The 13,676-nt window shown below is 38.6% G+C and overlaps 1 long non-coding RNA gene across 1 annotated transcript in view; it reads right to left on the bottom strand.

The window, feature by feature from the left end:
* Positions 1–602: 602 nt before the first annotated feature.
* Positions 603–13,676, bottom strand: part of LOC116551167 — a 39,413-nt gene continuing 26,339 nt past the window's right edge. Inside the window, exon 3 of the long non-coding RNA XR_004268747.1 lies at positions 603–1,755. This is a non-coding gene — a long non-coding RNA (uncharacterized LOC116551167). The remainder of the gene's footprint in view (positions 1,756–13,676) is intronic.

Genomic DNA, 13,676 nt, shown 5'->3' with positions numbered 1-13,676 from the left:
TCATCTCTACAGTTCTCATTTCTAAAATAAAAAGCTCGATCTAAGTTTCCTTTTAGATTTTTTTCAGCACTTACTGTTGGCTAATTTGCAGCATGGGTTTAACGACAAAGACCATATGTAGCCAGAATAATAAATCCTAGCAAGGAAAACAGATATAGGGCAAGTTATTTTGGTGTTATGTAGGTATGACTTTAAAGGCTGGATGGCCATCTATTTATTTGATTGGAATTTCTGTCATTGAATTTTATGGCCCACCAGAAACTACCAACCCTGCTTCCAAGTGGAATAAAATGTGATTTAGGTGAAGGTGGTAATGAATGCAGACTTCATGACCCAAGGCGATAGCTCTTAAATAGCTTCATTCCTGCTTTGGCTCCAGTAATTGTAACCACATTTAATATGGCCCCAACTTAACTTTGGCCATATCCACACAGAGAGCTTTTTTGTTCTTTTGAGACAAAGTCTTGCTTTGTCAACCAGGCTGGACTACAGTAGTGCAATTATCACTCATTGCAGCCCAGTGAGACCCTGTTTCTAAAAAAAATAAAACTTTAAATTAACCAAGGGTGGTGGTGCTCACCTGTAGTCCTCGCTACTTGGGAGGCTGAAACAAGAGGATCACTCGAGCCCAGGAGGTCAAGGCTGGCAGTGATCTGTGACTGCGCCACTGCACTGCAGCCTGGGTGACAGAGCAAGACGCTGTCACAGAAAAACAAAACAAAAGAGCAAGAACTATCCTGTTATTTCTTACCCGCAGACTTATGTCCTCACACTCACCAGGCATGTTCACTCAATGGTCTTATATAAACAAAAATCCCAACAACAAAAACATGTTTTAACTGCTTTTACTTCTTTTCTAATTTCTGAAATAACTATTTACATGTTCTGCACCTTGTTTCCTCTTCACTAACACCACCAAATCTCTAAATATGACCTTATGAAGAAATAGTAAATTTAAAGATTTTCCACATCCTAAATTTTATTTCAACATGTATAATTGTGAACTTCCTTTGTTCCAAATATGAACTTAAGCAAGTGACATTCACCTCCAGTTCTCAAGAAAATATCTTTGCTTGAATGTTTAAAGTCTGAATGTCATCTACCAATAAGATTTGAATCCCCACTATTTAATTTTCTCGCATGATTCTTGTTCTTACTGGCTGCTAATTACCTCTTTTGTGCATGCCCTTTTGCTTTTAGTAAACTGTGGATTCCTCAGGGGCAGGAGCACATTTTATTCCTATAGCCCCACAGTGACTGGCATATTAAATGTTTATAGATGATTTGCTATACCTTATAAACTATCCTGGTCTAAAATTAACTTCAAAAGAATAATGGTAATTACATCACCTCAGTGATTGCAACCCACACCTTCTATTCCAAATAGAATGTTGCAAAGCTTTTCTCTAGTTTCTCTGGAAAAAAATATAAAAGAACAAAAAGATAAGGACAAAAATTAGAAAATAATACACTGTACTATATAACATTCATACACCATTACTAAAATCACCCACTGTGACACTACTAGTAAAAGTGCCAAAATATAAGGTGATATTTTGCAAAACCAAGTTCATTTTTAGCTCACTAAAATATATATTACCTGCCCAAATACACACATAAAGATTTCATTCTTATATACCATGTGATGTCCTCTTCCACAAAAGTATTGCATCAGGTACCATTACTACTGGAATTAGGGCAGGAAAGATCATCTCAGTATTTTGGCCAAGATTTGGAGGTCAGAATCCATTTCAACTGGAAAGAAACAAATTATTTTTTAAGAACCCAGTAGGTCTATGATAAGCAGAACAATAGCCCCCGCCCCTCACCCCATACGCGATAATAACATCCTGATAATCATATTGGAAGAATTACCACACAATTCATATCTAGAAGATAGTCAATGTAAAAGAAAAGAAGAAGTGGGGGAGGGAAGGAAGGCGGCTGTGGACGAATCTAATTCAGCAAGTTCACACAAATATTGGAGTTTCTCAAAATCGAAGGCTTGTGAAGATTTTGTAGAAATGGGACAATTGTGAGGAGAAACGTTATGAAGGCTAGTCATTCAAATTTTTAAAAATAAAGAAAAAAATTGTTTTTAATGTTATCAGGAATGAATTGAAAAAAGTCTGCAGACAAACAGCGTCACTCTATAGATCTAAGCATTGCAAATATCAGACCGAAATCTCTTTATGGGCATGTATCAAATTTTATTCATTTTTTTCTATATTCATGACCCAGGAGAGTACCTAGCATGAAGTATTTTTAATAAGTATTTGATGCATAAATAAATACAGGATCTAAAGAAGTAAGCTTTAGAGTAGAAGATAGTACCTCAAAATTAAAGATGATTCATTCATTCTTTCAGAAAATATATATTGAGTGATAATTCTGTGCCAGATGATAAAGTAATAAGAAAAATACTGTTCCTGCTGTCATGAAGCATCAAAAATTCCTCAGCCCTCAAGTACCCTCCAGTCATTAAGCATCTTTGAACATCTCTATTCCAGAAGGTACAGCTTTAATTTCATAAATTACTATTTCATTGTATCAAGTTTGTACATTCTCAAGACCAAATTATTTGAGGCCAGGATTCTCTTATTTCTCACCTATGCTGATGAAGCTATTTTTAATGACATTTTTCAGACTTAATTAAAAATGAATAAATAGGCCGTGCACAGTGGTGCGTGCCTGTAAACCCATCACTTTGAGAGGCTGAGGCAAGTGGATTACCTGAGACCAGCCTGGCCAACATGGTAAAAACCTGTCTCTACTAAAGTACAAAAATTAGCCAGGTGTGGTGGTGGGCACCTGTAATCCCAGCTACTCAGGAGGCTGAGGTAGGAGAATTGCTTGAACCCGGGAGATGGAGGTTGCAGTGAGCCAAGATTGCGTCACTGTACTCCAGCCTGAATGACAAGAGCGAGACTCTGTCTCTAAATAAATAAACAAATAAATGCTCCAGTCTGAAAGCAATTTATCCTCGAAGGGAATCCTCTGCCTCTAGATCCGGAGTTTTCATCACTCCCATGTAGCTGAGACAAGTTGAGAAAATCCAAGCAATACAGTGAGCGTAGGTATACCAAGTGCAAAGAGAAAATGGAAATGACTTAAAACTAATGAAAGAAGTGTGATTGAATTTTATTAAGCATCATGGGTGGGAATAACCGAGCAAGAATACGTATCCTCCTAGACCTGTGATAGGATAGGGATCTTGTGACCTTCACAGGGTACAGTGAGCAGTGCTGAAAAAGGTGCAGGCTCAGTAAATGAACTAATGCCTCATGATCAGTGCCTGAGCCAAATTTTTCTTCCCAGAAACAAATATCTTTCCTGGTTTGATAATAGCATACACAGTGTACCCCTAGAGACACACAGGACTCTAATCTTTTTCTAGTTCTAATGATGGAAGAGGCAAGCAGAGATTAGGACTTGGTTAATAGTTTCTTGAGTCATCATTTCTTTAGTTTATCAACTTTGCCCTGGCAGCATTCACTGGCCAGTACACATCGCTGGGGAGTTCTGATCTTCCCCACCTATGGTGAATGTAAGCAAGGAGCCAAGCAGGGTGTTGCAACCATGTACAGATTTAGAAGGAAGGCAAAAGGGGAATTGTTCCTTTTAGTGTCTAGTGACTTTGGCTAGACCAAATTTAAGAGCCCATTTTTTTTAATTAGAAAAAGTCTTAAGTGTAAGCATCAGAAAAATGTATGAAGTGGACACAATATTTTTGATCCTCGCCGTATGTCTTCTTGGCTTCCTACCCTGCCCCGGTCCCTCACCCAGCTCAGAGGCTGTCCCTGCATCACGCTTCTTGTGTCAAATCTTGCTGCTAAGGGCTTCCTCTCATTGGAAGTACAGGCTCCACGAATCCCCAGCTGACTAGAAAACATTCTGATCAGCAGTTGTGCCATAATTGTTAGCAGCCTAAAGTGTTCCTCCTAAGGAATCCTGTCCTTTAACATAGAGTGAATGGAGACCTTTCCTTAGCCTCAAGAAATATAATTGAGCACCTATGATTCTCACCAAAAAGGCTTCTCAACCAGCAGGAGTCTTATTGTAAGTTTGATAATGGCCACCCCTCTGGAAATCCTGTCCACGCAAAGATGATATTCCCAGGAGTCAGACAAATAGCACCATAGCATGCAGAGATCAATCATGTACTAGGAGGTTCTCTCTATTGACTTGCAAATGAGCAAGGTGTCAGAGGAAGGAGAAACTATCATGCAATATGCTGATCCAGAGGGTTTTTCTTTTTTCCTGCAAATCAGGCTCAATTTTTGAAGACCCAACAAACATCCCAAAGGTGGTTTATGCTCCTGTAAAGTTAATATTTCCCTGCTTGCAGAGATATTCTTCTTTTGCCCTTGGAAAGCACTCTAGTAGAATTTCACTGTATTATGAACAGCTCTGCCAAGAGCATATTTTTAGCCTCCTTTAGCGATTTCCATATATCTCTATACCAGTATATCTCTGAACTGCACATAATCTGTTAAATAACCACCAAATTATTTAACATACTACATACAGTTTTTTTAAACAATTGACACTAACTAGATTTTTTTAATGAAAACTGTAAATGCTATTGCTACATACAATATTATGCTGATCCAAGACATACCAGTTAATAGCAAATTTAATTTGGGAAATAATTTCTATGATATAAAAGGTATCATCTTCCTTGTAGTCTCTAGCGTAGCAATGGCTTATGTGACCTGAGGCTGACTGCCCAAGCCCTGTAAAGAAGTTCATTAATCGGATGGGGTTATTTAGGTGGATGGTTTGTCGATATGTCTAAAGTGGCATATACAGCAATCATTTTTATGACGACAAACACTAGAGAGGCTATTTTAAAATCACAACTGGGGAAAGATAAAAACATGGACTGCCATCATTGTAGCTATTGTCTGTCCTTTTAGACCTCTTCTTTTGTTGGTTGCTACTAGCAACAAGAAAATTAAGCTAAAGAAATTTTAATCAAATAGATACTGCTCTGTACCTCACTGATCATATATTCTGTTGCATTGAAAAGCAGGGGAATTCACTTGAAATCAATAACCTGAAATACAAATTCTTTTGGAAGGAACTATTAAAAATCTTAAAACAACAGTCATCAATCACAAAGATTAGGTTGTTCGAGACATGAAAAATCACCTCCATGAAGCTGATGAGCATCTTTCTGCTCTGCAGCATGAGGAACTGTGAGATTCACTTTTCTGCTCCTTAACAAACAGGAGCAGAAATGAAATTAAATACTCAGTTCTCATCTGAGAAATTGATCTGAGCCATTCACATTACTGATTGTGATCCTGGAGGTTTTGATCATTTGAACATAGGGGAAATAAAAGGAACTTTGAAAAAAAATCATAATAAATAAATCTTAATCCCACAGTCATGAAATACTGTAGCTGAGGCTACTCTTAACTGAGCATTTACTATGCCAGGCATTGTGCTAGATATTTATATATCTTAACTCACTGAATCCTCATGTGTCTGCAGAGAGAAGAGCTTTTCTTTTTGTCTTCACGGGGGAACAAAAACGAAGAGGTTAAGTAATTTGCCTAAAGTCAGACCATCAAAAAATGGCAAGGGAGTTGAGACCTGCTTTTGCACAACTTCAAAGACCTTGCTATTACTTTTAATGGCAAACCCAGCAATTACTTTTGCACCACCCTAATATTTTTCACTCTGCCACACTGGTTCCCTGAAAACACAGAAAACTATCAATCATTCACAGTACCTTATATAATAGGGTGAAGGAGGGCCTCCTATTTTCCAAGCACTTTACATATATTATCTCCTCAAAAGCACACTGTAACCTTGTGAAGGAGGTATTTAGAATATTGATGTCCAAACCTATTAAGGGACTTCATGAATATTACAGAAATATGAGGTGGCAGAGCTGGCATTTGAAACCAGATCTGTCTGACTCAAACACATGTCCTTTCTACTCTCTTATCCCACCTCCCACAAAGTAGAGCCTTTAGATAATGGTGATATTGGTGGATTGAACAAAGATTATCTCAGATGAGCCTTTGTTGTTGAATGTGGCTAGGTTTCAGAGGATAATATTTGACCTATGGCATAGGCAAATCCATATAACATCACAAATTGCTGTATAACAAAGTTATCTCTTCTAGTTTTTATTGGAAACCACAAATCTCCATTAATTTTTTAAAAATTATATTTGGCTTTTAATTTATTTTTTTAATATATATTTTATTGCACTTTAGGTTCTGGGGTAAATGTGCAGAACACGCAGGATTGTTGCATACATACATACATACATGGCAATATGGTTTGCTGCCTCCATCCCCCCTGTGACCTATATCTGGCATTTCTCTCCGTGTTCTCTCTCCCCAACATCCCTACCCACTGCTGTCCCTCCTCTATTCCCCGCCAACAGACCCCAGTGTGTGATGTTCCCCTCCCTGTGCCCATGTATTCTCATTGTTCAACACCCACCTATGACTGAAAACATGCAGTGTTTGATTTTCTGTTCCTGTGTCAGCTTACTGAGAATGATGGTTTCCAGATTCATCCATGTCCCTACAAAGGACACGAACTCATCATTTTTAATGGCTGCATAGTATTCCGTGGTGTATATGTGCCACATTTTCCTTGTCCAGTCTACCATTGATGGGCATTTGGGTTGGTTCCAGGTCTTTGCTATTGTAAACAGTGCCGCAATGAACATACATGTGCATGTTTCTTTATAATAAAACGATTTATAATCCTTTGGATATATACCCAGTAATGCAATTGCTGGGTCAAATGAAATGTCTATTTCTAGGTCCTTAATGAATCGCCACATTGTCTTCCACAATGTTTGAACTAACTTACACTCCCACCAACAGTGTAAAAGTGTTCCTATTTCTCCACATCCTCCCCAGCATCTGCTGTCTCCAGATTTTTTAATGATTGCCATTCTAACTGGCGTGAGATGGTATCTCAGTGTGGTTTTGATTTGCGTTTCTCTAATGACCAGTGATGATGAGCATTTTGTCATATGTTTGTTGGCCTCATATGTGTCTTCTTTTGAAAAGCGTCCGTGTCTTTCACCCACTTTTGAATGGGTTTGTTTGTTTGTTTCTTGTAAATCTGCTTTAGTTCTTTGTAGATTCTGGATATTAACCCTTTGTCAGATGGGTAGATTGCAAAAATTTTTTCCCATTCTGTTGGTTGTTGGTTCCCTCTAGTGATTGTCTCTTTTGCTTTACAGAAGCTGTGGAGTTTAATTAGATCCCATTTGTCTCTTTTGGCTTTTGTTGCCAATGCTTTTGATGCTTTAGTCATGAAGTCCTTGCCTATGTGTATGCCCTGAATGGTTTTGCCTAGGTTTTCTTCTAGGGTTTTTATGGTGTTAGGTCTTATGTTTAAGGCTTTAATCCATCTGGAGTTAATTTTAGTGTAAGGTGTCAGGAAGTGGTCCAGTTTCTGCTTTCTGCACATGGCTAGCCAGTTTTCCCAACACCATTTATTAAACAGGGAATCCCTTCCCTATTGCTTGTTTTTGTCAGGTTTGTCAAAGATCAGATGGTTGTAGATGTGTGGTGTTGCCTCCAAGGCCTCTGTTCTGTTCCATTGGTCTATATCTCTGTTTTAGTACCAGTGCCATGCTGTTTTGATTACTGTAGGCTTGTAGTATAGTTTGAAGTCATGTAGCATGATGCCTTCAGCTTTGTTCTTTTTGCTTAGAATTGACTTGGCTATGTGGGCTCTCTTTTGGTTTCATATGAAATTTAAGGTGGTTTTTTCCAGTTCTGTGAAGAAAGTGATAGGTAGCTTGATGGGGATAGTGTTGAATCCATAAATTACTTTGGCAGTATGGATATTTTCCAGATATTAATTCTTCCTAACCATGAGCATGGAATGTTTTTCCATCTGTTTGTGTCCTCTCTAATTTCCTTGAGCAGTAGTTTGTAGTTCTCCTTGAAGAGGTCCTTTACATCCTTTGTTAGTTGTATTCCTAGGTATTTTATTCTCTTTTTAGCAATTGTGAATGGCAGTTCATTCTTAATTTGGCTCTCTTTAAGTCTGTTATTGATGTATAGGAATGCTTGTGATTTCTGCACATTGATTTTGTATCCTGAGACTTTGCTGAAGTTGCTTATCAGTTTCAGGAGATTTTGGGCTGAGATGATGGGGTCTTTTAAATATACAATCATGTTGTCTGCAAATAGAGACAATTTGACTTCCTCGTTTCCTAACTGAATACCCTTTATTTCTTTTTCTTGCCTGATCGCTCTGGCTAGGACTTCCAATACTATGTTGAATAGTAGTGGTGAGAGAGGGCATCCTTATCTAGTGACAGATTTCAAAGGGAATGCTTCCAGTTTTTGCTCATTCAGTATGATACTGGTTGTGGGTTTGTCATAAATAGCTTTTATTATTTTGAGATACGTTTCAACAATACCTAGTCTATTCAGAGTTTTTAGCATAAAGGTCTCTTGAATTTTGTTGAAGGCCTTCTCTGCATCTATTGAGATAATCATGTGGTTTTTGTGTTTGGTTCTGTTTATGTGGTGAATTACGTTTATATACTTGCGTATGTTGAACCAGCCTTGCATCTCCAGGATGAAGCCTACTTGATCATGATGGATAAACTTTTTGATATGCTGTTGCAATCGGTTTACCAGTATTTTATTGAAGATTTTTGCATCTATGTTCATCATGGATATTGGTCAGACGTTTTCTTTTTTGTTGAGTCTCTGCCAGGTTTTGGTATCAGGATGATGTTGGTCTCATAAAATGATTTTGGAAGGATTTCCCCCTTTTTGTATTGTTTGGAATCGTTTCAGAAGGAGTGGTACCAGCTCCTCTTTGTATGTCTGGTAGAATTCAGCTGTGAACCCATCTGGACTTGGGCTTTTTTTGGTTGGTAGGCTATTAATTGCTGCCTCGACTTCAGCCCCTGTTATTGGTCTATTCAGGATTTCAACTTCTTCCTGGTTTAGGTTTGGTGCAAGTGTCCAGGAATTTATCCATTTCTTCCAGGTTTACTGGTTTATGTGCATAGAGTTGTTTGTAGTAATCTCTGATGGTAGTTTCTATTTCTGTGGAATCAGTGGTGATATTCCCTTTATCATTTTTTATTGCATCTATTTGATTCTTCTCCAGAATTTTTCTTTTTTATTAATCTGGTTAGCAGTCTATTTTGTTGATCTTTTCAAAAATCCAGCTCCTGAATTTATTGAATTTTTAAAGGGTTTTTTGTGTCTCTATCTCCTTCCGTTCTGCTCTGATCTTAGTTATTTGTCTTCTGCCAGTTTTTGAGGTTTTGTTTTGTTTTGTTTTTTTAATCTTGCTCCTTTAGCTCTTTCAATTTTGACGATAGGGTGTTGATTTTAGATCTTTTCTTGCTTCTCATGTGGGCATTTATTGCTGTAAATTTTCCTCTAGACACTGCTTTAAATGTGTCCCAGGGATTCTGGTATGTTGTGTCTTCATTCTCATTAGTTTTGAAGGACATCTTTATTTCTGTCTTCATTTCATTGTTTATCCAGTCAACATTCAAGGGCCAGTTGTTCAGTTTCCATGAAGTTGTGCAGTTCTGAGTTAGTTTGTTAATTCTGAGTTCTAATTTTATTATACTGTGGTCTGAGAGAATGTTTGTTATTATTTCTGTTCTTTTACGTTTTCTGAGGAGTGATTTACTTCCAATTATGTGGTCAGTTTTAGAGTAGGTGTGATGTGGTACTGAGAAGAATGTATATTCTATGGATTTGGGGTGGAGAGTTCTGTAAATGTCTATTAGGTTTGCTTGGTTCAGATCTGAGTTCGAGTCCTGGATATCCTTGTTAATTTTCTGCCTTGTTGGTCTGTCTAATATTGACAGTGGAGTGTTATAGTCTCCCACTATTATTATGTTGGAGTCTAAGTCTCCTTGTAGGCCATTAAGAACTTGCTTTATGTATCTGGGTGCTCCTGTATTGGGTGTGTATATATTTAGGATTGTTAGCTCTTCTTGTTGCATTGATCCTTTTACTATTATGTCTCTTTTGATCTTTGTTGGTTTAAAGTCTATTTTATCAGACACTCAGATTGCAACTCTTGCTTTTTTTTTGCTCTCCATTTGTTTGGTAAATCTTCCTCCATCCCTTTATTTTGAGCCTATGTGTGTCCTTGCACATGAGATGGGTTTCCTGGATACAGCATACAAATGGATTTTGACTTTTTATCCAATTTGCCAGTCTGTGTCTTTTGACTGGGGCATTTAGTCCATTTACATTTAAGGTTAATACTGTTATGTGTGAATTTGATCCTGCCATTTTGATGCTAGCTGGATGTTTTACCCATTAGTTGACACAGTTTTCATGGTATCAATGCTCTTTACCATTTGGTACCTTTTTGGAGTGGCTGGTACTGGTTTTTCCTTTCTATGTTTAGTGCTTCTTTCAGGAGCTCTTGTAAGGCAGGCCTGGTGGTGATAAAATCTCTGAGCAACTGCTTGTTCATAAAGGATATTATTTCTTCTTTGCTTATGAATCTTAGTTTGGCTGGATATAAAATTCTAGGTTGAAAGTTCTTTTCTTTAAGGATGTTGAATATTGGCCCCCACTCTCTTCTGGCTTGTAGAGTTTCTGCCAAGAGATCCTCTGTGAGTCTGATGGGCTTACCTTTGTGGGTAACCTGACCTTTCTCTCTGGCTGCCCTTAGCATTTTTTTCCTACATTTCAACCCTGGTGAATCTGACAATTATGTGACTTGGGGTTGCTCTTCTTGAGGAATATCTCTGTAGTGTTCTCTGTATTTCCTGGACTTGAATGTTGGCCTGCCTTGCTAGGTTGGGGAAGTTCTCCTAGATAATATCCTGAAGAGTATTTTCCAGCTTGGATTCATTCTCTCTGTCACATTAAGGTACACCTATCAAACGTAGATTAGGTCCTTTCACATAATCCCATATTTCTTGGAGGCTTTGTTCATTTCTTTTTACTCTTTTTTCTCTAATCTTGCCTTCTCATTTTATTTTATTGAGTTGATCTTCAGTCTCTGATATCCTTTCTTCTGCTTGGTCAGTTTGGCTGTTGAAACTTGTGTAAGCTTTACGACGTTCTCGTGTTGCTTTTCAGCTCCATCAATTCATTTATATTCTTCTCTAAGTTGTTTATTCTCATTAGTATTTCATCAAACCTTTTTTCAACATTCTTAGTTGCTTAGTTTCTTTGCATTGGGTTAGAACATGTTCTTTTAGCTCAGAGAAGTTTATTATCCACTTTCTGAAGCCTATTTCTGTCAATTCATCAGACTCATTCTCCATCCAGCCTTGTTCCCTTGCTGGTGAGGAGTTGTGATCCCTTGGAGGAGGAGAGGCGTTCTGGTTTTGGGTGTTTTCATCCTTTTTGCACTGGTTTCTTCCCATCTTTGTGGATTTATCTATCTGTGGTCTTTGTAATTGGTGACTTTCAGATGGGGTCTCTGAGTGGACGTCCTTTTTGTTGATGATGAAGTTATTTCTTTCTGTTTTTTAGCTTCCCTTCTAACCGTCAGGCCCCCCTGCTGTAGGACTGCTGGGGTTCTACTCCAGACCCTGCTTGCCTGGAGATCACCTGTGGTGGCTGAAGAACAGTAAGGGTTGCTGCCAGTTTCTTCTTCTGTTATCTTTGTCCCAGAAGGATACTCGCCAGATGTCAGCCTGAGCTCTCCTTTATGAGGGGTCTCTTTGGTATACCCAAAGTTATACCAAAAGAGAGGGAGTTAGGGAGCTGCTTGAGGAGACAGTCTGTCCCTTATAGGAGCTCAAGTGCTGTGCTGTGAGCTCCATTGTTCCGTTCAGAGCTGCTGGGCAGGTACGTTTAAGTCTGCTGCAATGGAACTCATAACCGCCTTTTTTTCCCAGGTGCTCTGTCCTTGGATGGTGAGGCTTTATTTATAAGTTCCTGACATGCTGCTGCCTTTTTTCAGAGATGCACTGCCCAGTGAGGAGTTAGCCTGGTCACTGTCTGCCAGCAGAGGCATTGCTGAGCTGCCGTGGGCTCTGCCCAGCTGCTGTGTGAACTTCCTTGAGGTTTTGTTTATAGTTAGAACTACATCAGTAATGTCAGTCTGCCTCAGTAATGGTGGACTGCCTAAGTAATGGCAGACTGCCTCAGTAATAGTGGACTGCCTCAATAATGGCAGACACCCTTCCCCTCGCAGAGCTGGACTGTCACAGGTCCAGCTGTGCTTGCTGTGAAACACTCAATCCAGAGCTCTTCAGACAGCTGATCTTTGTAGGGGTGGGACCAGCCAAGCCAGATCACCTGGCTCCCTGTTTCAGCCTCCTTTTCTTCAGTTGAATGGGTGACTCAGGCATTCCAGGTGCCAGTTGAAATGGCCACCCAGATTTGTGTGAATTTTTGTGCAGAGACCTGCTGCGCTGGCTGAAACAGCTGTGCTGGAAACTTATGGTGCTTTTCCGCCTGGGAATCTCCTGGTCTGTGGGCAGTAAATATTTGTTTAGAAATTCAGTGATTACTCACCCTCTGCATTCTCACTGGGAACTGCACTCCAGAGCTGTTCCTATTCAGCCATCTTGGGCATATTTGGAATTTTTTTTTAAAAAAAAAGATATAGCACAATGGACCAAAAGAATGCTATGGCCAAATGGCATAAGAATAAAATATTATGTTTATTTGTACCCTATCTAAACTTTTACTGAGTCTCTTTCAATGTCACTTAAGAGGAAAAAACTAAACTAAAAATTCAAATTTAAATGGAAACTAACAAAATAATTCATTGATCAAATTGCCATTTTCTACACACCAAATTGTAACTTTCTTTATTTCTAGCTTTATTAAGGCATAATTTAGAAATAAAAATTGTAACTAAGTTGCACAATGTGAGTTTTGATGTATACATATATATATAGTGAAATTATTGCCACAATTAAGCTAATCAACACATCTCTCACTTCACATAGTTACCTTTTTATGTGTGTGATGAGAACATTTAAGATTTACTCTCTTGGCAAATTTTAAGCGTACAATACAGTATTACTAGTCACTGTGATATTTGTTAGATATTTACAATTTAGTCACTGCATCACTGAAACTTTTTACTGTTTGACCAATATCTCTTTCATTCTACAAATATGACATTTGCAAATTTCAACATTATGTTAAACTGATACAAAAACAAGTAAACCTCTTGTCTAGGCAGTATTCACCCTGAGACCCTGTATTAAGAAAAAATGCAGACCTAAAAGCAATGAACCTTGAATACAGTCTACATGGATTAGTACACTGCTGGTAACCAATGAAGGTAATGGCAGTGAGAAATCAAGTAGAGGTTCTTGTCAACAGTAAATGGCAAAGAGAAACTGGAAGCATAGAAAGGCAGTGAGGGGACAGGCATGATGGCTCACAGCTATAATCCCAACTCTTTGGGAGGCTGAGGTGGGAAAACTGCTTGAGGCCAGGAGTTTGAGAACAGCCTGAGCAACGTAACAAGAGCCCATCTCTACAAAAAAAAAATTTAAAAGTTAGCCAGGCTTAGAGGCACACATCTATAGTCCCATCTTCTTGGGAGGCTGAGACAGGAGGATCACTTGAGCATGAGAGCTTGAGGCTGCAGTGAGCTATGATTGTGCCACTCCCTGGGCAATAGAGCAAGACCTGTCTACAAAAATACAAACAGGAAGGAAGGAAAGAAGGAAGGAAGGAAGGAAGGAAGGAAGGAAGGAAGGAAGGAAGGAA

The sequence above is a fragment of the Sapajus apella genome, unplaced genomic scaffold, assembly GCF_009761245.1.
Source record: "Sapajus apella isolate SASKATOON/1434 unplaced genomic scaffold, GSC_monkey_1.0 scaffold9, whole genome shotgun sequence".
Taxonomy (NCBI): domain Eukaryota; kingdom Metazoa; phylum Chordata; class Mammalia; order Primates; family Cebidae; genus Sapajus; species Sapajus apella.
This window is presented reverse-complemented; position numbering and strand designations above follow the sequence as displayed.